The following is a 26,380-nucleotide window of genomic DNA, read 5'->3' as shown; positions in this document are numbered from 1 at the left end:
ATGAGAGAATGAGTTCAGGCATGATTTTTTTTTCTTCCATTAGAAACTCCATTGCCATCGCAACCAGATCGCTCATGATGGATTTTCGTTTAATGGAAGAAAGCTGGGGTGCCAGCGACAACTGCATGGCCCACTGCCAGCAACATGAAAGGTATAAAGAATATTAAACCGAGACATTTTTTCGGTGAGAAAATGAGAATTTTGCTGTGGATGCAAACAATTCTTAACTTTGTAAATGTATCAGGTTTGATCATTACCCATTCAATTTTTTTTTTAAAAAGATGCTTTTTTCACATTTGCTCAGTTTTGCTCAAACCTACAGGACACCATTTACATTTTCATGTTCAAGAAACAAGTTTAAAATAAATAACTCTAGGAAAGGGTATTGTAAAACTAATTTTGTCACTTGTTTAAAAAAAACAAAAAAAAACTGTACCACCTGTTTCATAGCATAGCAGAGGTAATAAAGGAATGTGAATGCTTTGGTTTACGATCATTGTGAAATTGTATCTTGCAGTATTATACGAGTAATACGTGCACTCACGGAATGAATTATATTTCTCTTCGCCATGTTTGTCATCACCCACCATCAATACCCCTTCCTTCTGGAAGCGGTCAGCAGTTAAAACACTTTCAATATTCCACGTTGCCAAGAAAAAAAACTGTAAGTCATCTCTCAACCGTTGTGGGGGGTGGTGGTGGGCTTATTTCAAGCTCATGAGCCATGACCTAAATCGGTCATGCTGTTCTCGATTCTAAAGGCCCGGTCACACCTTGACGTTTTTGCCAACGTATGCCGATTTTTGAATTTTTTTTCTAAAACGCTGGCACACGTTGAATACGTTATGGGTAAGTTTTGATAACATTGAGAGCACGCTGAAAAACACTGCCATACGTCGTTGTACGTTGGCTTTAAACGTTGTACTTTTTGGTTGTCCTCAAATTTTTTCATGCTTGAAATTTCACGACGTATGCCGGCGTATGACTCACACGTTCCGCTACGCTGGCCACAAGTTGTATGCACGGTCTGCGATCGTTGACAGACGTCAACACATGCTACTTGTAAGTTAATCATAAGTTGAGACACGCCGAGGTAATGTTTAGAGTACCCGAAACTTATTTCTAACGTATGATTAACGTGTTGTTGGCACGTTACGCGATCGTTGCCACACATCGACAGACGTTACTTTTAAGTTACTCATAGGCTGAAAGACGTCGGTATAATGGATCGTCCTTGCGTCAGCGTCCACGGCCACGGCCAGGACACTTATTTGCAGCATTCTTCAAACTTTTCTTCGGCATGACGAGGATGTTCACACTTCGATGTCTAGCTTGGCTATGATTCCAATTGTCCATCGGCAGCGTCTATTTAAAATAGTCGAGTTTGAGCGTTTTAACACGTTCAGAAGAAACGCTTCAAATTTCCAAACCCCAGCGTCAAAAAACAAAGGCGAGTGACAGCAATTTAAATCGTTCATTGTAAACAATGAAAATAGCTGAGTGGTACCGCTTAAAAGTCGTTGAGTGTAAAAAAAAATCCAATTGTTGAGCGCAAGCGTCTACTTTCAATAGTGGAGATGCAGCCATTTAAATCGTTGAGTTTATCATTTAAATCGTTAAATCGTTAAACGCAAGGACGATCCATCATAACCCACACCCTCCCCCTCACACTCACTTACTACTGCCGACATGAACAAACTACTACTAATACTAATACTAATACTAATACTAATACTGATACTGTTACTGATACTGATACTGTTACTGCTGACATGGACATCGACTCAAAAAGGACTCGAAAACACTGTTGGGTTCCCCTTTTATGAGCAGCATTTTTATATACCAATTCCCAAAACCGCTGGGAACACGTCTTTATATGGCAGTTGTAAGCTAGAAACACGTTAATTTTTTTTTTTTGTCGACCGGAAGACGTCATTGGAATACGTCTACATACGTCGATGTGTGTTGGGACTACGTAAAGAATTGGTTCAAAGCACGTCAAACATAAGTTAGAAATAAGTTTCGCGTAAAAAAGACATTACCGCGACGTGTTTTGACTTATGAGTAGCTTATAAGTAGCCTTTGTGGACGTGTGTAAAACTTAACCCCATCGCATGCGGAACGTGTGTCATACGGCGAGTACGTCGTAAAATTTTGAACATGTTTAAAATTTCTTGACGTACTCTACTTACTACGACGTATGATAGCGTACTTTAGCGTTCTACTCACGTATACCAAACTTACTCCTACCGTATTTGACGTGCCCCAACGTTTTAGACACATTTTTCTTAGGTCGGCATACGCTGGCAAGATCGCCAAGGTGTGACCGCGATGTTGACATTTCCATTTCTACGGCAGTTATGATTCGAATCGTTGTGCGTCAGCCTTTTAATAGGCTACGTCACGACATCGTCGGCGATGCGTGCAACACGCTCTGCCTAAGTTAGACTATCGTTGGGCATCGGTTGTGTTGGCCGACAACAGGTTCAGCATTCGTTGGTATAAGTTATCTATAACACAACGAAACGTTCTGTGTCCGTTACCAATGCGTTATACATAAGACCAAGTCGCTATGAATACGTCTGAATCTTTTAAAAAAAAAAAACATCAAAAGTTCAACGTAAGCCAGCGTTTTAGATACATTTTAATACGTTGCCATCGCTGGCTAAAACGTCAAGGTGTGACCGGGCCTTAAGGTTCAGACACACTGTAAAGGTGTCCATAAAGTCCTTTTGTAACTTTGAACTTTTACAACGTTTGATGTACATATGACGGAAAAACTATAAATGGTGCATGAAAGCACAAGTAATAACATTTTAACGAAATACAGTTCAAATTTTCAGGCTTCAACATAACCGGCATCTTTCGTAATACACCATTAAACCCAATTTCCTAACTTATTGAAAACATTCTCCAGTTGCTGCTGAGTAATTTCATGAATTGCAATTGTGATCAATCATAAATTCATCCAAAGAATGTGGTTTTGATGGATAAAGAACAGTTTTACATTGCCACGTAACTCGTACTCTACTACTCAGCGGACGCATCCGAGATTGCCAGATAAAATGTAGTCCAATTGATCAGGCGAACGAGGTGGCCAAGCAATTGGTCCACGTATACCGGGAAGAACTGTCACACATTGAAATAAGAGGGGCAGTGAGCCTCGTGTTGCTGGTTTACAGGTGATATGTGAAAGATTTAATTGTCATAGTTCAGGAACAAAGAAATTCTCCAACAATGCAAACAAGTTCACCAATGACTGTTACTTCTTCCAAAAAGGAAAGGACCAAAAAAAGGAAAGGATGCGATTCACTGAGACAACATCAGACATTGATTTTGGCGAGTCTAATATTGGCAGACTTCATGAGAATTTTCTGTCTCCCAAATGCAGCAGTTGTGCTGGTTGACTTTACCACTGGTGTAGAAGGTACTTCATCAGAGAATGTCAACTCATCCAGAAACACAGGCAAATTCTGGATTTAACAACAGCAATCACAACAACATTAATAACAACATGAACATGAACAAAACTTGATGAATCATGCTTTATATGCCATTTACAGTTTGTTTCTATCAGAAGTTTGCCTTGTGTAGCCTTTCAAGGTTGCTTTATGCAGCTTCTTCGGCGACAAGAGCATGGGAGGTATCAATTTATTTTTGTAATCCTTGCCACCTGGGTTTCATAGATTCAGTGAGAGCTAATTGGTTATTCCCTCCTTTCACAGGTGAGAGATGAGGTGGGTCTTCGGTTTTCATTTATACATGGACTTATTTTGACGTTTACATGTGATACATGCTTGGGAGTCTCAGTGGTGCATGTTTCTGTCTGTGCTATCACCGATGATTAAACAATAAGCGATGAAACCGGTCTGGCAGCTGAGGGGGTGTGTAACATTTGGATTCTCATGTGTGTACTATTTGTAAATGTCTTTACAGCTGTGGAGGAACTCTGGGAAGGGTTTGAAACAAAGGGATTACCTTGGGTAGCCTTTCATAGCTTCTTTATGCAGTTTCTTCAGCAAGAAGAGCATGGGAGGAGTATGTATGTATACCGGGCGTAGTGGCGTGTGCCTGTTATCCGGCTACTCGGAGGATCGCTTGAGGACGGGAGCTCTGTGCTGGGCCGTGCTATGAGAAGGTGTCGGGCAGCCTGGAATCATGGCCAAACCCAATCCTTATCCCTGTGTCGTAAGAGGCGACCAGAGGGTTGCGTCAGGAAGGGCATCCGGCGTAAAACCTATGTCAAATCAGTATGCGGATCATAACGGATGATCCACTGTGGCGACCCTTAACGGGAGCAGCCGAAAGACGAACAACAACATATATATATATATATATATATATATATATATATATATATATATATATATATATATATATATATATATATATATATATATATCCATATATATATATATATATATATATATATATATATATATATATATATATATATATATATATATATATATATATATATATATATATATATATATATATATATATATATATATATATATATATATATATATATCCATATATATATATATATATATATATATATATATATATATCCATAAAGTATTCACACCCCTCGATTTTTTGACATTTTGTCGTGTTACAGCCCGAATTTAAAATGGATGACATGTTAACTTTTTGTAACCGATCTACATAAAATACCCCATCAAAGCAAAGTGAAAACATGTTTTTAAATTTTTTACAAATGAATTAAAAATGAAAAACTGAAATGTCTTGTGTGAATAAATATTCAACCCCCTGAGTCAATACTTTGTAGAAGCATCATTGGCAGCGATTACAGCTTTGAGTCTTCCTGGGTACATCTATATCAGCTGAGCATGTCTGGATTTAGGGAGTTTCTCCCATTCTTCCTTGCAGATTTGCTCAAGCTCTGCCAAGATGGATGGGGAGCATCAGTGAACAGCAATCTTCAAGTCTTTCCACAAATTATTGATGGGATTTAATTCTGGGCTTTGGCTTGGTCACTGAAGGACTTTCACGTTCTTGTTCTGAAGCCATTTCAGAGTTGCTTTGACTGTATGTTGTGGTCATTGTCCTGTTAGAACATAAATATTTGCTGTGGTCTGAGGTCTTTTGCACTCTGGAGCAGGTTCTCCTCAAGGATTTGTCATTATATGGCTCCATCCATTTTTCCCTCTGTACTTGCAAGTCTCCCAGTCCCTGCCGCTGAAAAGAATCGCTATATTGTGATGCTGCCACCATCATGCTTCACGGAAGAGATGGTGTTAGATGGGTGACGAGCTGTGCCCGGTTTCCCCCGGACATATTGCATTGCATTCAGGCCAAAGAGTTCAAGTTTCATCTCATCAGACCACAGAATCTTGTGTGTGTGTATATATATATATATATATATATATATATATATATATATATATATATATATATATATATATATATATATATATATATCCATCCACTGTGACCAGACTCTGTGCAGAGTGTTGGTCCTGCCAAAAGCAGTCTCCTTGGCTATTGGGCACAGCAAGTGTGCAGCAAGTGGGATTTTCAAGTTCAACTATTAATTCAACAGCAAGTGGGATTTGAACTCATGATCCCAGGATCCCAGGATCCCAAACCCACCACCCTAAACCATTGTCACCTCACACCACACAAGAGGACAAATGAACATCAAACGTTGGGTGATGCTGTTCACATGCATGAGTTCCAGAGCCATTCACATTGAAATCATCGCGTCAATGGACACTTCAAGCTTCATCAATGCCCTCAGGAGGTTCTTATCCATTCGAGGGCTTGACAAACAGCTGCAATCAGTTGGCAGAACCAACTTCGTTGGACCCTGTAAGGAGCTGAAGATAGACTCGACCAACACTGGTGGCTCTAGCATGGGGAAGTACTTGAGTGATCAAGGATGCACATGGGTGTTTAACCCCCCCTCTCACATGGGAGGAGCGTGGAGCAGATGATTGGAATTGCCAGTCGTAGCCTTGACTCAATGCTGCAACAGGTCGGAACTTCTTGACTCGCGCATGAAGTCCTCACCACTTCCAAGGCTAAGGTCACAGTCATTGTGAATGCAAAACTGCTGGTTTCAGTGTCTGCAGACCCAGACTCACCTCTCATCCTGACCCCAGCAATGCTTCTCACCCAGAAAGCAGCATGCCGTCTGCACCACCAGGAGACTGACTTTAAGGACCTTTAACAAACGTCAGTGGAGGCGAGTGCAAAGCCTTGCCAACATCTTTTGGGAGCACTGGAGGCATGAGTATCTTGCAACCCTTCAGAGCCGCCGCAAATGACAATCTGACAAACCCAACATCCAAGAAGGTGACTTTGTCTTGCTAAAGGACTGTCAAGTGAAAAGGAATGAGTGGCCGATGGGGCTTATCATCAAGAACATCCTAGCAGCGATGGAAAGGTCCATAAAATGGAAGTCAAAGTCATCAAGGGAGGAATGGCCAAAGGCTTCCTGAGACCTGTTTCTAAGATGATCTTACTCTTGTCACATGTGAACTCGACAAATCAACTGAGGACTCTTGAATAAAGTTCCTTCATTATTTTTGTTTTCATGTATAAATGGTGGTGATCACTGCATTACAAAAACCGATGATCCAGCAAACCGATGATCACGATACCAGGCGGGGAATGTTGTGCATTCGCAAACATTGTTGATTGCTTACGTGCTTCCCCGGGTGGACGGCTTCAATGACTCCCTTGAAAGTGTTTTGTCGAGCCCTTCTATTGGCTCATAGAAATCATGTGACCTGGAGGTCAGGGAGCAGATCCACCATTTTGTATTTAAGCGACGGCCATGTTGTTTTCCCTTGTGCCCTCTGGTGCTCTTAATCTGTGCCTTGGAAGGCTATGTCTGTAAGTAAAAGTTTAATATGCTTCATGATTGTTACAGATACACGATTATTGTTGCATGCTGTATTTGAGATGTTATTTTATTAGCGATTCGAGTGAATGTTTTCCCTGTGGCTGCGTAATATAAGCAGTACACATTACCGCGTGACGTGTGCTTCAGATTGCCAGGTGGATATATTTAATTTATCAGTACAGGCACGTATTCCGCTCTGTATATTTCTGCTTCGTCTTTGCAGTTACACACTTGTTCCATTAAACGTTCGAGCTGGACGTGCATCCAGTCTTGGGCAATCACTTGGGACAGTGTTTCGCTCTCTGTCTTTCTGTGCAGTCACACACAGCGAGGACAGAACAAATGGTTTGTTGAACATTTGATGACAAAAGCTCAAATAGTTAAAATCATCATGGCCTTAATAGACACACACAATTGTGCAACTGCAAAACCGTCTCCGCCTGGGCAGGCGGACAGGCTAACTACTGAAAAGAATTACGTTTGTGAGGAGGCATTTCCCCCCTCTTCCCCCACCCCTCATGCCTCCCTCCCAAATCCGCCTGTGTAGTCAGTAAGAATTAGATTTCAAGGAAGAAGACTGAAGCGCATCATGACGACTGGATGAACGGAGAAAGTGGCATCCTACACCAAACCAAAAATATACACCAAAACACTGAAGCATACATCTGAAGCCCAACAATTGAAAGGATAAAGAAGAAGCATACATACATCCCACTTTAATAAATCATAACTCTGGACACAAAGTGAAACACTTTGGGAATGAAATCACTGAGCGAAGGAATAAATAGATTCCCCTTCATCTGCAAAACTTTGGCTTGTACAGTGTCTCCCACAAGTAATCAGGGTATTGGGAATCAAATGGAAAGTTCCTTTGAAAAACATCGTTATTTTTTTTTTTCCCAAGCCAGCACTGCCACGTGATCTCATGCTTTAATGTTGTGAGTTGGACATGGATAGTGCGTTTCACTGCATCAGGAAAAGGAAGCTCGTTAGCAAAGCCATTTCCCCAAAGAACCGAAATATATTAGAGAAAAGTGTGGATGTTAATGAAGCATTGAGAAAATTAACAAATGAAGAGAGAAAACTAATTATAATTTTCCTATTAAGGCAGCTTCACTTATTCTACATAGCTATATCCTATTGTGGCACATTGTGACGCTTTCAGGGACAATGACTATGCATAATCCTGCACTGATAGCACCACTCGCATCCTTTTCGACTATCGTGATCTTAGTGGTGTGATAACGATCTGAATAAACTACTCGGATCATCATACGACCACATATAATATAATCATATAACCAATTATAATATAACATATAATCATCACATCACCACATCATCAGAGACTACTCGCATTGTCATCACACCACTCAAATCATCATACCAATGAGAGCATTTGAGTTGATTGTGGCATGATGTATTTTTGAAAGTGTATCATTACGTGGGACTATTGTAAATATTATTGTCTCCGCCAGCAAAGGTGAAGGAGGTTATGTTTTCAACCCTTTCTATTTGTATATTTGTTTGTTACTTGGAAAATCGAAGATTTTTCAAGTATCTTGATTAGTCGATTTTGTTATTCTGTCTGTCTGTTGGATTCGCTTGATATCCCTTATTGTCGGGTTTTCCGTGTGTGTGTGTGTGTGTGTGTGTGTGTGTGTGTGTGTGTGTGTGTGTGTGTGTGTGTGTGTGTGTGTGTGTGTGTGTGTGTGTGTGTGTGTGTGTGTGTGTGTGTGTGTGTGTGTGTGTGTGTGTGTGTGTGTGTGTGTGTGTGTGTGTGTGTGTGTGTGTGTGTCTGCAACGCGAGGCTCCACAGCACAAACCAGCAAACCGATTTCGATGAAACTTGGTGAACAGGTGCCATATGGGGTGGGAATGTGCACGTTTCAGTTTCGTTACTAAGCAACCACCCGAAAAACTGCGTTCACTATTTTCAATACTTGTCCTACAGTTTTGAATGTGGAGAAACGAGACTTTGGAATTAAACACTTCGAGATATTTAGAAAATTTTACTAGAGCCGATTTTTGATTTAGGTTTTATTTTTCAAATGGTAGTCCTTCAAAAATAGGGCGTCTATTTACCGTCATTTTTTTTATGCGGAGTGCTAGTTGGCAAAATACGCAATAGGAAAAATCTTGCCAGGCAGAGGAACAATTGTATGTAAACCAATAAGTCTTGGCAATGAATCTTCGTCAGTGGATCGGTCAGAATGAAAAGCATCGTATCCAGCGCTTCGATCCTAGCGGATCCCTCATCGCCTACCAGCTTGTCTGTTTGTCTGTTTGTCACCTACAGGTCACAATTTGAAACAGATCTTCACGAAACTTCACTACATGGTAGAGTTTGTCAGAAGAAAGAAGCCTATTGTTTTTGAGGTCAAAAGGTCAACAACTTAGGTGAGATTTCTAAAATCCTCATTTTTCATCCGATTGACTTGAAATTTGAAGAGGATTTATATTTCAGGTCACTGAATTAAACCAGCTAATTATTTTGGAAGTCAACTTTGACCAAAAGGTCAACATAGGCAGAATTTCTAAAATTGTCAATTTTCATCCGATTCACTTGAAATTTGACGAGGAGTTGCATATTTGGTCATTGACTTCAACCACCAATTATTTTTGAGGTCAAACTTGTTTTATGGATTTTGCAAGTATCGTGCTCTGCACGACATCTTCTTGTTTGTTTGTTTGTTTGTGTGCAAGATATCTCAAATAGTTGTTGACGGATTTGATGAAATTTTGTGGACAGGTTGGGTGTGTCACAAGGACGAACTGGTTAGATTTTGGTGAAGATCCGTATCCGACTACTAGAATTTTTAAAGTGATTCTTCACCATTGAGTGATAGGGCCAAAAATGATATATAGCATGAAATCTCAAAAAGTTGTGGACGGATTCGGACGAAACTTGGTGGACAGGTTGGGTGTTGCAAGGACGAACCGATTCGATTTCGGTGAAGATCCGAATCGGGATTCGAGAATTATTTAATTTTTATAGTGGTTCTTCACCATTGAGAGATAGGCCAAAAACGATATCGTACTCTATAGTATGATATTCAAAAATGTATTGGGCCCGACATGTTCTCGTGGATCAGGAATTACGTGGTGGAGGTATGGGCTCTTCCAAGTGCCCTTCTATTTTAAGTATGTTCTGAAATAAGTTTAATAGTCATCATGCACCACCCGTTTACATCTCTTTATTCTGCAGTGATCTAGGCTCATGGAGGCGCTTGTACGTGTATCACATGCAGGACGACGACGTCAGTAGAGGTCAATGTAATATTATTCGAGTTACAACGACACGAGTCGACAACAATGGAAAAATACATGTTAAAGATAGGATTCGAACATGGTTTCCCTCCATTAGCTGGAAGGCAAGGGTTTATATGAGAGCATTAATGGAGCAAATAATGATATGGAAACATACAAGCCATACACATTCTGCATCACAAGCAAGAAACATTTGCAATTACCGGTAGATGGTGAATGTAATAACAATATAATTGATCACAGCAGAAAAAAACACCAACATTAAAGGAAACAAGCTTACCAATGCACTAATAATTTATATTGGCCTGAAATATTTACCATGAATAGTTAATATTGGTCCGAAATATTGCTTTTATATTGGTACGTAAAATAAACAACCAAATGATTCAAACAACCAAACATCAATCAGACCTGCTACTCCTGAACTCATCATCAATTTTCATACTCTTGATAGAGCATCGATGCTGCTAAAACGTTCTTTTGGCAAGGACTAGCCTAGGTGGTTTGCTATTGCCTTCCCAGAAGTCAATCAGGGGAAGAATTGGTAATTTGTTCAGAATGCCGGCGATAGCTCGCCTCCTCCTCGTGAAGGACACCATGGGATCTTTAACATCCACCAACGAACGACCAGTGCTGGCAGACAGGACATCCAGTTCAATGTACATCCGAGGGAAGGCAGACACATTGATGCATCATCCTGCATATGAAACACCAGGGTGACAGTTTATAGCTGGGTCGGGATTCGAACCCAGGCTAGACAGCTCAACGGCGAGTGCAGATATCACTAAGCTATCATGCCAGTCTATACTCCAGAACTCCTGCTGCAGAAAACAAGTTATAAAATCATGGACGTACATAAATATAAGTAACCATTTTAGAGGGGCCTGTAACGGAGGACATCTGCAGGATGACGGTAACACCAAGACTAATCCAACTGTTCATTAGTTACAGATTAAAGATGGTGATCAAAGATGAGTGTTTGGTATGAAACTATCTTCCATGTTTTGAGACTTTTACGCCTTTAAACGAATCGTGCAAGAGACAGTCACACTAAGTTGGCTAATAGTAAAAAGAAGAGACCATATGTAGCGAGTGATTAACATTTTGGAAGCATTCATAAAAAATTTATTGATGAAACATGACCATATAATTAGCCAGATGGCCTCGTATCAAAAAATTTAAATAGCAAGACACAATAAACATTAGAATGGAAGGAAGGATAGTAGAAAGTAAAAAGAAAAGGGAGTGAAGAAGAAACATGGTCATGCTACTTCATCTCAAAATAAAACGAGAAAGCATATGAAAATGCAAGCCTATCCGCTTTGTATTTGGACTCCTTCTTCCATGATAAACGGTACCTTTCACCAAATTATTAATTTGTACTCTATATTCTCATAATAAAGCTTTTTTGAAAACTTGATAACAATAGATGAAACGACTTAAAATTTCAGGTTAATTGGATGAAAATTGACGATTTTATGTGATGCTGACCTTGACCTATTGACCAAATTATTAATTTCTATTCTATATTCTCATAATGAAGCTTTGTTTAAAATTTGACAACAAAAGATCAAACGATAATGAAAATTTTCAGGTCAATCGGATGAAAATTGATGATTTTATGTGATGCTGACCTTTGACCACATTATTAATTTGGACTATATTCTCATAATAAAGCTTTGCTGAAAATTTGACAACAAAAGATAAAACAATTAAAATTTCAAGTCAATTGGATGAAAATTGATGATTTCAGGTGACGCTGACCTTTGATCAAATTATTAGTTTGTACTTTATATTTTCATCATAAAGCTTTATTGAAAATTTGATAAAAGATCAAATGATAATTTTCATCCAATCGACTTGAAATTTTAATTAACGATTTTATGCGACACTGACCTTTTGACTAAATTATGAATTTGTACTCTATATTCTCTTAAGAGCTTTGTTTAAAATTTGATAAAAGATCAAATGATAGTTAAAATTTCAGGTCAATTGGATGAAAATTGATTTTGTCATGCTGACCTTTGACCTTTCAACCGATTTTTTTTTTAAATGAGTCTTCTCCATATTCTCATAATAAAGCTTTGTTAAAAATTTGATGACAAAAGCTGAAATGATTAAAAAAAAAAAGTTACGGCCTGGACGCACGCACGCGATTGAAAAACCCCATCTCCCGCTGCATCGGTGAGGAGCTAATAACGTTTCATAATATGATGATAATAGTACGGATGGCTCCGAAGATAATTTATCGCAGAAATATAGAGGTATGATTTAGATGGAAAGAAACCACTCGGGCTGTCGCATGTGTATTGTACCCTGACCTGAGCCATTTCAGATCGAGGTCACAGGCCATGAACACAGCGAGGAGAGTGAAATTGAAAGCAAATAGAGACATAGTCATACTCAAAAAACAGGTGTGGAGATATCCTTTCTGGGCCTATACCGGACCAATTTTATTTGAGCACAGTGCGACACAAAAATTGATGGCTGATAAGTATTGAAGCATACAACAGCAAGGTCGTGATGTGCAGTCCCACACAAGACATGATTAAAGTCTTGAGATTGAGCCCTCATGATCATTTATCAACGACCATATTGAAATCTATAACCCACTTTGGAGAGATGTTGATGTAAAATGAACTACAGCCGAGATAAGAGGGTGATTCGAGGTTAACATGCACTTAACTGTCAAATTTTCCAGAACAAAAAACGATTTTAAAATGTTTATTTATACAAGATATAAGGCTTATGGGAGGATGAGATGAGAGTGGAAAAAGGTAACACACTGACATTTGGGGCAGTGGGGCCACAGTTGGACACAATAAGGTATGAACGAGAGAGATAGAGGGAGAGGGAGAGGGAGTGGGAGACGAGGGTTAGCAATGTGTTGCAGTGCAGAGACAAGGTGTTGGGTGGCAAACGACCATTGTTACTCACAGGTTGTGCAGTTTCGGCTATGGTGAGACACGATCTGTGGTTTTCTGCTTCACCAAGTTAGGAGGTGGTGTTTACGTCAGGAGGTACCGTATCTGGTTTGTGGTCATAAATAAATGATTGTGTGTTGTGCTGGCCTGACGAAACCATGTTCGGCGACTCCATTGTCTTTTATTTTGGACCTGTAAATCTCAGTTTCTACCGAGTGTGCCCAAGGCAGCTTCCAGCATTGGAGGCAATGTAGTGCTCAAGCGCAGCATGACGTCATGTCATGCTATTGCTATCATAAGGTCAGAAGAGCCATTTATTGGCGTGATTATATATACATATATATGCATAATATATATTGTTGCGGTTCTCAGAACCGCATGCATCCAACAGATAGTGGTCCCAAGACAGTTATTCCATTATTATACGTGTAGATAGTCCTTTTCCTTTTTTCTGGCGGGACAACAAGGGATGCGTTGCGATGATCTCATAGCTGGGTTTGCTTACATGATTTTTTTCTTCATTTCGTTTCTACTCTTTCTCTTTCGCCCTCTCGCTCTGGCCTCACCCTAGTCTCTCTGCATGACCCGCCTCCTGCTGTCTGGGCTCCACCTCCTCATCTCCACCCACACGACGTTAACCCCACCCACCTACCTAGTCTCGCCAACCACTCCGTCCACACACCCTGGACTCCGCCCCTTCTCCACTCAAGCCCTTCCTTCACGAACACGGTCTCCACACGCTCTGCTGAAGCCAGAGACGACACGCCAGCTGTCGGGTGCCGAACTACAGAGCATCCCCCCCCCCCCCGAAACGTATTGGTGGCGCGTCATGCTATCAAGCACAAAGGTACCAAGAACGTAGCCTCACTCAACTCCTCTCCCTTCTTGTTGCAATACTCCATCTTCATCGGGTTTTCTGTGTATGTGTGTGTGCATGTGTGTGTGTCCTGGCACCTGTCTGCTTAAGCAAGACTGCAGAAGATCGTTAGGTCACCGAAATAGGTGACCCTTATTGTCAGTAATTCTGTCTGTTTGTTCGTTTGTCATCAGCATAATTGGTAGTAAACGTGGGCGGATTTTGACCAAACTCGGGTGGTAGGTACATCTTATGACCTAGTGCTTTGGAAATTGTGATGGTTGCTAGGGACGCTTTGGTTCCCAAGCAACTGAAAAACCTTCAAAATCGGTATCGGTCACGCAAAATCAATTCCGAAAGCCATTATGCCACATAGGGTTATGAAATTTGGCACGAATGATCTGCAGGTGATGCTCTATCAAATATATTCCGGTTTTTGTGATACATGGAATACTTTACCCGCAGTGCCCCCTACAATTAGGGTATGCGTGAAAATTGAAGGCACCCTAGCGACCAGGTGAGTGCATCGATACGAATGAAACTTTGCAGGTTCATGGTACTCAATGAGTACTACAACTTTGCCTCAGGACATATTGACCGATTTCGCTTCGGTCAGGGGTCAAAGGTCAATTTTGTGCAAAAATCGATATGCGAGAGCTGGAGGTTCCTTCACACAAAATACTCCTCCTCCTAGGGTTATGGTCGGATGGTCATGAAAAGTCACACTAATCGTCTGGAATACATTGTGCACAAACGGTCGAGCCGGATTTTCGATTTAGATCTTTGTTCACCCACAGCACCCCCTCGAACTTTGGGGATTTCCGATTTCAAGCCGCATTTTCGGTACTTTTCATTCAAATGGATAACGAGTAGTTATCAGGAGATGGAACTGGATGAGATTTGATATGCATAATCTTAAGGTGATTCCCTATCCGCTATATGACATCCATTTTGCTCTACATCTTATAGTTTCCATGCTCGGCAACCCATCGCCGCCTACCGGCTTGTTGTTATTATTTTTGCATTAAGTCTGCTCTGTGTCTCTTTTGTAAGTTGCCTGTTTATTTGCTGCACCACACCTCTCCCCTATCTCTGAACAACACACCCCAATAAATCCTGATCATACCACATACCTTTCCTCGCCCATTGTAAATAAATCATCATTAGAAATGTTCCCTGCTCGTTTTTGTCTTTTCTTGCATTGATCCAGCATGGTCCGAATCCTAGTTTAGCCGGGACTTTATTTCCAATGATCCGTTCCTTTTAGCCGGTACATCCTTGGCAGTGTCGCTCAGCTGCATCCGATCCGGAAAAGTGATCCGATTCGGACAAAGCGTACCGAGGGCGTGTTCCCCGGTAATTAAACCACGTGATTAATGAGGTAATCCGATTAACCCATAGAAGGGAGGACGCTAGGTCACGCGGTTGATTTATTGGTGTCCACTGTTGGTTAAGCAACCTGCCGCGTCAGGGAATTATCCGTGTGCGACGGCCTACAATTTTGGGGAGTCTGGTGGGAGCCGAGATAGCTTTCCCCACCTCGTGGTCTTCTCACCCGACCCCTGGCCCACAACAATATACATGTATTTATGTTCAATTGCTCAGTGGACTGTCGCCACGTCAGCGATGAGGTGTTTGGGCTCGAGTCAGGATTTTTTCATGCGGGAAGTGCTTACTAAATTAGTTAGGTGATATTGATCTCCAAAACACACATGTACGCACAAAGACACACCACAATATGGCAGTGAGGGGGAGGCAGCATGCTTTGCCGCCTCCCTCATGCCTGGGATAGAAAGGACCAAGGACCGCAATGAATACAACAGTTTTGAAGGCAGCAAAGACCAAACCAAAACTGGCAGCATCGATGGGAATGAGGATTGCACAAAAAGCGTCCGTTATCACACCGTTCGATAAGAGTCTGTGACGTGGCCTGACCCTGCAACTTGGTGGGACTTGTTGACCCCATGCTGCCGGGAGCAAAGGCCTGAGCTTTGGCAATTCCCTTTTGCCAAATTCCAAGCTCTGAGGATGAGAAACCGATTTTTGTGGTATTGAGAACCGCACCAAATACAACAACTTTGATGGGAATGAGCTGAGCTGAGGATGGCATCTTTGGTGAGACTGAGGGTCGCACAAGTGGTATACGTTTGGGACAAGGCCTGGCATCCTTGCCTTCCCTTGTGGATTGTTGGGTTTTGCCAACTCCAGACCGTCGAGGAAGGTTGAGACCAAGATAAGACTAAGGAAGGATGAGACCGAGAAGGAAGAGATTGAGATGGGTCGTACCCGGGCGTACTACGGAAGTCACATGGGAGGCCACACAGATCTACATAGTCCCCACTTCAGGGACAGAGCAAGAAATGGAGCATGGTTAAGGACACTGCTTGGTCCACGAGTCATCCTTTGCTGGGGTTAAGATGAACGCTTTGGGACAAGGAAAGGCTCCGTTCAGTCTTCGAGACCAGGGAAAGCTCTGTTCCCCCGGCTAACCCCACAAGAAAAGGTGGGGAAATGATGGCCGTTGTTATTTTATTCAATGTGTTGTTTTATATTCAACAACAAAAAACGTGTTATTTTATTCAGACCACCATTTGATCTTGAGCTTTAACTCTGAGGATGTTAAAAAAAAAAAAAACCTTGATGTAAAACTAGGAAAAAAGATGTAAAATGTCATCGCCTCCATCGTTTTAGTAATTTTGCCAAGTGGAGTTGAAGGGCGAGTCCATATTTATGTACAACTAAAATGGCCGCAAGTCTACCAGTTGGCCAACTTTGAGCAGATCGCAAAATAAAGCGAGGGGCACGTGTACACCATCATGTACTGTGCTTGTGCCAAGATTGAACAAAATCGGACCATGCATGTCTGAGAAATGGCTGAGGGCACATTTAAATAACAAAATGGCTGCCAGTCGGCCATCTTGAATCTGATCTCAGCAAAAAAATGACGTGCTTATGTACACCATCGTGTGTCGTCTTTGTGCTAAGTACGAATAAAATTGGTCCATACATGCCCCATGCCCGCTTCATTGAATTAACATCAGGTGGGTTGACTCAGCCCGTCATCCTTCCGAGGTCGGAAAAAAATGAGTACCAGCTGACTGGTGACAAGGGCGGCACAGCTGCATCCACAGAAAAGATGCAGCCAAGCAGTCACAGGCTGCCCTCGAATAAAGAAATAAATAATAAATAAAACTTCCCTCAATATTCCAATGAGGTCTCCATGGAAATTTCATCCCTTTCAACATCAACAGCTTTCACTCATCCAAATTTGCAATCGTTCTTCATCGGAGGAATGTACGTCGTAGTTTGGGAAATCCGTATTCGTCAATCTACTAAACACAAAGAAACATAACCAGTTCAAACACGGTCTTCTCAAAGATTCAGTTCGACTTTGCAAAGATGTGAAGACCTGTGGTCTACCAGAGGACTACGTTTCGCAGAGCATCGGTGTAGCCGCAGCAATGGTTATACTAGGTGGTTTTCCATTGCCTTCACCAACAGTCATTGATCAGGGCGCCGGCTTGAGCAGGAATTTGTGATTTGTTTCGGGTGCCGGCGATGGCTCGCCCACTCTTTGTGAAGGACACCGACCGGTGGGATCTTCGACATCTTTCAACGACCAATGCCGGCAGACGGGTCCTCCGGCTGAACAGAGCAGACGTTGATGGATCGTCCTGCATGCTTAACACCGGGGTGCTGGTTTGTAGCAGAGTCAGGATTCAAACCCAGGCTGTGCACGCACCATCGAGCTATCCTGCCAGTCTTGCATCCACTAATAATGTATCAGCTTGAGTACTCCGTTGCAAAAACCTACACATCTCCCAAATTACTTGAGTACAACCACACGCTTTGATGTGAAACGCAATTTGCTAAATGTCGAGGAATTCAACAAATCCATTACAGGTAAACGATGTGCACACCAACGTGTTTCCATCTGTCGTGATTCACGCATCGAAGTTGTGTCTTGAATAAATTTCGTCCAATTCGATGCAGGCATATTTCTTCCAAAGTGTTGGTCCTGAATTGCTTCGCACGGAGCATTTTGACGAAGAGTTGCTGACATATCGCCGGAAGAGTTGCTGACAATTCCTGCCGAAACCAGGTCCAGTCGAACGTCAGACCCGAGGAGCCAGTCCGTGAAAGGCTTGGGCCAAAAAAAAGCTTCCCTGACTCACCTCAAAAGAAGGTGGGAAAAATTGGGGACATTAATGAAGTGGTCGTCAATGTTGTCGGTGATATACGAGGAAAGAAAAAACAAAAAAATGAAATCAATGGTCCCAACACCACACCCTTGGATGCATCGACCATGACAACACTATACTGGGTCCGCAGGATATCGGGTTATCAGTGAGCAAAGGTTAATGGACATCTTTGTAGTCATAAGTGGGGGATATATAACATCACAAGCACATGGAGCCACAGGAAGCAATTAGCAGCTTCTGTAAACTACCGAAGGATGTAATGCTGTGGAAGTTGTCTTCTTTGCATTGGTCAAGATCATATCTGCCATAAAGGCGGCGGCATCTGTTACCACTTCTTTAATGGCCCCAATTAATCCCACCTTCCTGCTTCACTTCCACAAAGACTTGGACGCATGAACATGCCACCGGGGATGTTCTGCATCCAAGTCTTTCGCGAACCAGTTGGCCGGGCTTTATGCTCGATGTTCAATTGTAGCCGATTTTGGCAGGAATTTGAAATTTGCTCAAGATGGCGGCGATATCTCGACAACTCTTCGTGAAAGACACAGTGGGGTCAGACACACAAGACACACAAAGACACACAAGACACACAAAGACACACAAGAGAGTGCACCGGATAATGCTTGCACAATTGACGTTGTGATGCAATGCCCGTCTGCAAAGCACCAATCCGACAGTGGGCTACATCCTTGGGACAGGAATCAAACCCAGGCCAGACAGCTCATCCTCTCAGCTCAGCAAATAAAGGCAGCTGAGTGGTGTGTAATATAAACCTGAATACGTAAAACTTATTTTCATTTCCACAGAGAAGAAAACGTGTATATGTACAATATACGAGGATTATAGCTTGCCTGGTAAAGCATCGCATCGTAATAAATGGCGTTGCTTTTGAGGTGTTATGCAACTTACAAAGCCACAACATCCCTCTCCAACCATTGGTCTAATTGTACTGTTTTCTGACCTTAAATATAGCTATATATCACTAAAACTATCATCTTGTGTGTGTGTGTGTATGTATATATTATATATATATATATGCTGGACCGGATTTACTTGCTTGTGGGCCCTAGGAAAACCTTATCAGTGCCCCCCCCCAAATATATATATATATATATATATATATATATATATATATATATATATATATATATATATATATATATATATATATATATATATATATATATATATATATATATACACACACACATCATAATATAAAAAGATGGTTTTTTTGGCCGACAAGCCTACTCCTGATATACAAGAAAGATTTGCAAGATATAGGGCCTCCTCGCCTACTCCTTGGCCGATCAGAGAACCCACAAGTCCCCGGTGGGCCCCTGGCCAATGGCCTATTGGAAAATCCGGACCTGTATGTATGTATATCTATTTTCCCGAAATACAGCCAAAACGGTACACGATAGCGCAAAAATTTTAGTGCCACCTTACTCACCATTCTCCTGCGGTGTGCAGTATCAAGTTTCGTTCAAATCGGGCAACGAAAAAAATTATTTAAAAAAAAATCAATTCCCGATTCAGTCAAGTACTCTTCGGGAGAATTTGATCAATGCAAACAACCTCAGCAGTGTAGTTCACTGGAGCTAATTGTTTTTTTCATCCAGCGCTATCCAGAGGGGTGGGATAGTTGAAGACAACATGGGATGGATCTGTACTTGAGAGAGAGAGAGAGCAGGTTTCTGTGGAAGAATTCCCAGGCTGAGTTAACATCAGAGGCAGTAGATATGAGAGTCCAGTCTTGAAGACAGATGTATACTTGCAGTCCCTGCCAATCTGCCTGAGTGAACAGCCAGACTCACCAGCACTGGGGCAGCTCTCTGAGAATAGCCATAGAGATGTTGTTTATATCAACATCCCTTCTTCATTTGAAGAAGAAAAGTACTGGAGTTGATAATTACTAAAAGGTCAAGGCTTCAGCATTAAGGCAGCTCTATGAGAATAGCCAGGGATGTTGACTTTCACAAGCACATGATCAGATGAACGAATTGGAGCAGAGAAAGAACAGGAGACATTTGGCAGAAAGTTCGTCATCACCAAATCCAGAAGGAATAATTTGCCATTGGGAGAAATCCGGGTCAGAAAGTTCACAGATCGAGTCATTTCCATGGAGTCACAGAAGTCCTTCACTTAAGTGCCATGGCTGGTGAGGGAGATACCAACACCGAGTCAAGTTGTCTGGTGATAATTTAAGTCACCACATATGAGGAAGAAATTGTTGGGATGAGTGGTTCAAAGTTTGTGCATGTCTGAGAGAGAAGGCGAGAGAGAGAGAGAGAGAGAGAGAGAGAGAGAGAGAGAGAGAGAGAGAGAGAGAGAGAGAGAGAGAGAGAGAGAGAGAGAGAGAGAGAAGGCGAGAGAGAGAGAGAGAGAGAGAGAGAGAGAGAGAGAGAGAGAGAGAGAGAGAGAGAGAGAGAGAGAGAGAGAGAGAGAGAGAGAGAGAGAGAGAGAGAGAGAGAGAGAGAGAGAGAGAGAGAGAGAGAGAGAGAGAGAGAGAGAGAGAGAGAGAGAGAGAGAGAGAGAGAGAGAGAGAGAGCGAGAGAGAGAGAGAGAGAGAGAGAGAGAGAGAGAGAGAGAGAGAGATAAGGAGTCATCACTGTTGGGAGGACGGTACAACACACAGACAAACAAGTGGTGGAAGTGGAGGGGAAGTCACAGCGAGAGGTACCCCTGGGGGTTGGGAGGTGTAAGATCAGTGCATGGGCAGTGGGAAATTGAGTTCCCACTGCCACACAAAAACTGTCAAAAAGAAGAGGAAGAAGAAAAATAGATTGTTTTGAAGAAGAAGAGCTCGTGCAGCATTTCTGAAGGAGATATAAAGATTGAAATGAATTTTTAAAAAGATGATTTTAAATTATTTTAAAGGGAGAAAGGAGTTTATATTTAATGAAGATTCTGTTATGGAGATGCTGAGAAAAGAGGGGAAGGAAATGTAGAACCAGTCGAACAGGCAAAAAAAGACATTCAAGTAGAAACGGGATCGATCGTTGAGAGTGTGAGGTGAAAGGTAAAGTTTTGGGGGGGGGGGGGGTTGTTTTGTTTTTTTTTTGACGTGAGGAGACCTCGGACGGCACTCGGAACGAGCCGTATGCGCGCTCGACCCGTGCGTGACCCGAGCGGATGGTCACCGAGCTTCCGTCGGTCCCAAATGACACCACCACGGCAACAACGGCCTAATTCTCCAACACGCACAACGTTAAACCAATAAAATAAACACAAAAACGAGCCGATACATTTAACAAATAGGGTACTTGTCAACAGTAGGTGGGGAAGGAGGGAAGCACGTCAGGGCAGAGTTATCACGACTAATAAGAGATGAAAGGCAAATAATGTACAGCGAAGGCACGAAACAATTTACTACTTAAAGACGGGCCCACCTCGTGTGGTTTGGCTTACACGGGCGAACCAGGCCAGCGTCGAGATGCGGTCTGAAGAACCAGGCGCCAGTGAGAGCGATCAAAGTCCAGAGCTCGTCCCGACAACCAAAAACTCTCTCTCTCTCTTTTTTTTCCAGCCGTTCCGCCGCACTTATCCTCGGCTCTCCTTTCCTTTCTTTCTCTCCCTCGCCGTCCGTTCAGGCGTGGCCCTCTCTCATTGGCTGCCCGACGGCAATCTCGCTCGCACCCCTCCGATTGGCTGAGAGCGGCGCCATGCCGGTATTTGGAGCGAAATCCAAGATGCCAACGCCCCAAAGAAACCCCGCCTGGCACATTGGACTCCGCCCACGTACGTGCCGACGCGCACGTAGGTCATGGCGTTGGTGTGAGGAAGCGAAGCGAAGGTGAGGGTGATGATGCTGCTGCTGTTGTTGTAGTTATAGTTGATTTCAATATAAAATAAAACCCTGACTATCAAAATAACTCCGCAGCGCATGAACATTTAATTACCCATTAAACAATGGAAAGGGGAGCTATCTATCCACATTGACTTATCGAAATAACTGAGCTATACGACCTGTATTTTGAGTGCTCATGACTTCCAGATTCACAACAACATTCACTGGGCGGACGTAATTGATCAAGGAATATAACCAGAACGTTTGAAAATGACACGTTTGCTTCACGGTGCATGAGGTGGTTTTGTCCGACCGGTATATCAGTTGGATTTTGTCACAAAAAGCAGGAGTTTGTGAATCGGTTTAATAACGGTGGATATAACTGAATGTGCTCGAATGAATGATTAACAACATCGAATCACCTCGTCCTTATCACAAGTTTCATCCAAATCCGTAAACGTACAGACGGGGGTGAAAACATCACCTCCGAACACCTGCAGTGACAGAGGAGGTAATGAAGATTCATCACTTTAAAAACGTGTTGCCGGTTTGTGTGTGGCAGAACAAACGATTCTGTGAATGTTCTCGGAAACAAATGAGTGCCCTGGTGATGCAGTGAAGCACTAATGTGTCTTTGAGATGAAAAATCTGGCAGAAAGACAACTGAGCAACCGGCTCATCCAAGTAAGTGCTTTTGGAATCCATGCCACCAGATAGATGGATCGTCATTCTCAACGTGTTTCGTGGCATCTACATATTACGTACAAAACATGGCTGCTTTTTTTTGACTACCCGCTGCCTCACCCATTTCCCTCTTTCCCTGCACACTCATCACCGCTTCCATTTATATTCTCTATCTCTCCCTCCCTCCCTCAAGAGGCCGTCTATTTGTTGCGTACACAAAGGTGAAGACGCAGGATGATGGGAGATAAAGGAGAGAAGTAAAGTTTTGGAGGAGTGATGAGGGAAAGGAAAATAGATTGGGAAGGGATGGGATTGAAGGGCCATGCATCGGGCAAAAGAGTGATTGGGGGGATGGATTTGGATGTGGAGAAGGATGGATCGGGGTGCGTGTGCTCATGTAGGTTAGAGCATTTTTTGTAACCAGGAACCCGTTACAGTGAAGTTGTCATGTTCTTATGTATGCCATGAATGGCGGCACAGCTGACATTGGCATGAGGTAGGAAGGTGTAACTCGTACATGTCCTCTCTGTACCATGCAAGGAGAGGGGTGGATTTGGATGTCGGCAGTTCGTGTTTTGACCAATAACCCCCCCCCCCCCTCGCAGCATTCACTCCGAGTACGAGGTGCCCAGTGTGGCGCCAGCTATGAGGATCCATGAGGGCGCACTGCCATTGGCGCACTGCAAGGTGTCAGACCATCATTGGTTCGGGTGGCACCGGTGGTGTGACAGCATACCCCGTGCATGACACCACAGAGGCAGAGGCTTGACACTTCACTAGCCGGTGCTCGACCATGAGCAAAGAGCGTTCAGAGGACGTGGCCGTGGAGGAGGGGATAAAATTGAAAATTGTCTCGACACGTGCTGTTCCCAATCTCGTCCTATGTCCTGCTGGATGCTTCTTTGCCCCTCTGCTGCGTGCTGCAGCTGTGGGCTTGTCTTTGCTGCTTGTGCTGCTTGTGCTTGAGACCTGATTGCATTCGAGCCTGTTTTGATCTCCATATCTGGAAAGACTTTGCTTGCCTCTCCTCCCCACCCTCCATTGTGAGGGAAAGTGATCATGTACATGTTGCACCATTTTATGTTTTTGCCATGGTTAGTTTTTTTTTAATGTTTAAGCACATTTCTTGTTACCTTCGCTGAAGGAGAGGGAATTGCCTTTGGGTCCATTTGTGTCTGCGTCTGTCTGTTTCTTTGTCCGCACATAACTTTCATGTTTTTCTCTGCAACCGCTTGTCGGATTGAGAGGAAATTTTCACCATTGGTGCGACTACTCATGTAGAATGTTGTACTGATAATCATGACGTCATAGGTCACGTGGTGTGGCAGCCATAATTGGAAAAATGGAAAAAACTTTTGACCTCTGTATCCCTGAAACCACACTAAGGGAAAAATTGAAACTCTGCATACAGCAAGAACTCCTCATGGGGAATAAGTGATTTTTTTTTTAAATAACGTCATAGATCCCCTCATTATGATGTCATAATTGCATATGTAGAACACCAGATCCGATCAGCATGAAAATTTTTGAGGGTCATCTCGGGATAAAATGGTCCACATAAAAAAACTTTCATGATGTCATCGGTTAGGTGATTCGGCAGCCATTTTTTTATTTTATTTTAAAAACCTTCAAATATCATCTCTGAAGTGGCTGAACAGATCGAGGCGAAACTTTACATGTATAACCGTCTGTCCATGAGGAAGCAAAAGTTCACACATATGATGTCATTGGTGACATGGTTTGGCAGCCATATTGGATTTACCCTAAAACCTACAAAAAAAACTTCTCCAGAACGATGAGACAGATCGAGGGGAAACTTCACACAAATGTTCGCCAAGCCATGTTTGTGCAAGTGCGTTAAGGAATAATTGATAGGTCACATGGTTTGGCAGCCATATTGGATTGAAGAAAATATTAAATAATGTTTTCTCTGGAACCGCTTGATCAATCGATGTGAAACTTCACATTTATGATCAAATGGAGATGGGGAATGCATGTTTTAAATTTCAACTTCATTGGACACAAGGTTTGGCAGCCATATTGGATTTACCCTAAAACCAATAAAAATACACCACTCAATAAGAAGTCCTGATGAGGGTCTGCAATCTCTGATTGCCCTTTTACTTGTTATGTCATTGTTAAGTGCATTTATTCATCTCTTCATTCGTGTCCGTCTTGTATATCGTTTCGCAACTCTCTGCTTTTGTTGTCCTGTCTCTCATTTCAACAAATACGTGTCGACTGATAACTCACCATTATCTCGCATACGCGCCTAAACTGTTTCTGCCCACTTTGGTTAATTCCTTGGGGAGATAGAATCTGTTACACATTCGCTGGAAGAGACTTGTGGGATTTTATCTTGACAGGGGGAAACCACACTAACCGTTCGAGGGCGATTCCCTTTAATTTGGCCATTCTCGAAACACATCAATTCGGTGTGGCGGGTCCGCGTTAGCAGACCCATAAACATGAATGAATAAAGATATACATACACACACACACACACACACACACACACACACTGTCTGCATTTATCAATAAAATCAATAAAATGAAAAGGAAAAGTTGATGTGCTTTGGAATGAATGAGTTGTTACTCGTTAACATTTATACCACTGGGGAACTTTGTTTTAAGTTTCTGTATCCAAAAAGATTCATGTCACAGGATTGTGGCATGTGATTGATTTGCAATTGATTCAGTGGCAGAGATTTGAATGTTGTCCATTGAGTGATCTGGTTGATTGAAATGTATGGTGTTAGGTAGAGATTTGCCCTGATTGGTGTGAAAGTTTCTCATTTCTGACCATGTGTTATTAAAGCGTGCGTAAAGTGTGTTCTCAGTTTTTCCAACATGTTGTTTAATACATTTTTACAGGTGATTAGGAACATGACCCACGTGGATTTACATTCTATATGTAGGAAGTAATGGGGAACTTTTGTCCGGTTATAGAACTGCGGAATTTGTTTCATTCCAACACATGTTTATGCATTTGACCCTTTTTTTCTATCGTTTGACACATGGCACATACCATATAAAGGGGTCTTTTCTATGCCCCTGGCATTTTTCCCAAGAATCCTCTTCAATTCCAAGTCAATTGGATGAAAATTGATAATTTTAGAAATCCAGCCGATGTTGACCTTTTGGCCGATGATGACATCAAAAATAATTGGTGGTTGAATTCAGTGAACTGATATGAAAATCCTCTTCAAATTTCAAGTCAATCGCATTAAAATTGAGGATTTTTAGAAAATCGGCCTATGTTGACCTTTTGGCCCACGATGACCTCAAAAATAGTTGGTGGTTGAATTCAGTGACCTGATATGCAATTCCTTCAAATTTCTCGTTAATCGGAAGAAAATTGGCCCATGTTGACCTTTTGCATCTGTTGACTTCAAAAGTGACCGCCATGTCACATGGTCATGTAACATGTGGTGAAGTTTCAATTTCCTCCGCTGAACGGTTTTCGATGTACGCTCTTAACAAAATGCAGACACGTACGACCGTATGACATACGTACGTACACGACTGATTGCCTAACCCTGATTTTCGCTTCGTGAGCGCAGGAGGGCAATGAGTACGTACAATTGTAGATGACTTATTTGATGCACAAATAATTTTGATCGACTCATGCATATCCATAAATGATAGATAGTGCTGCCCTCCGGTGGAAACTAAGCAGAATTGCCTGATGTTTTTGACAGTTATTTGTGGATGATGCATGGACAGTTGAATATGAGCAAAAACGAGCAATAAAGAAAAAGGAGGAGAAGGAGGAGA

At 42.2% G+C, this 26,380-nt stretch overlaps 1 protein-coding gene and 1 long non-coding RNA gene across 4 annotated transcripts in view; one reads left to right on the top strand and one right to left on the bottom strand.

The window, feature by feature from the left end:
* The window catches only part of LOC147012669 (potassium voltage-gated channel subfamily KQT member 5-like), a 285,958-nt gene that overhangs the window by 254,447 nt on the left and 5,131 nt on the right, over positions 1-26,380 (bottom strand). The window contains exon 1 of one of the 2 annotated variants that reach the window (XM_085853732.1): positions 21,522-21,641. The exons of the other annotated variant lie outside the window; for it this stretch is intronic. The gene's annotated coding sequence lies outside the window, so the exon portion shown is untranslated. Of the gene's footprint in view, positions 1-21,521; positions 21,642-26,380 lie in introns of those variants that run through there. 2 annotated transcript variants of the gene reach the window in all.
* Positions 21,013-25,456, top strand: LOC147012670 (uncharacterized). 2 transcript variants are annotated; one of them, XR_015051028.1, is made up of 3 exons: positions 21,013-21,151; positions 22,482-22,603; positions 23,209-25,456. It is a non-coding gene; the product is annotated as an uncharacterized LOC147012670 (long non-coding RNA). The 2 variants fall into 2 exon arrangements; XR_015051027.1 differs by lacking the exon at positions 21,013-21,151 and adding an exon at positions 21,845-21,925.

The sequence above is a fragment of the Eptatretus burgeri genome, chromosome 14, assembly GCF_056783735.1.
Source record: "Eptatretus burgeri isolate ZD-2024b chromosome 14, Ebu_testis_v1, whole genome shotgun sequence".
Lineage (NCBI taxonomy): Eukaryota > Metazoa > Chordata > Myxini > Myxiniformes > Myxinidae > Eptatretus > Eptatretus burgeri.
This window is presented reverse-complemented; position numbering and strand designations above follow the sequence as displayed.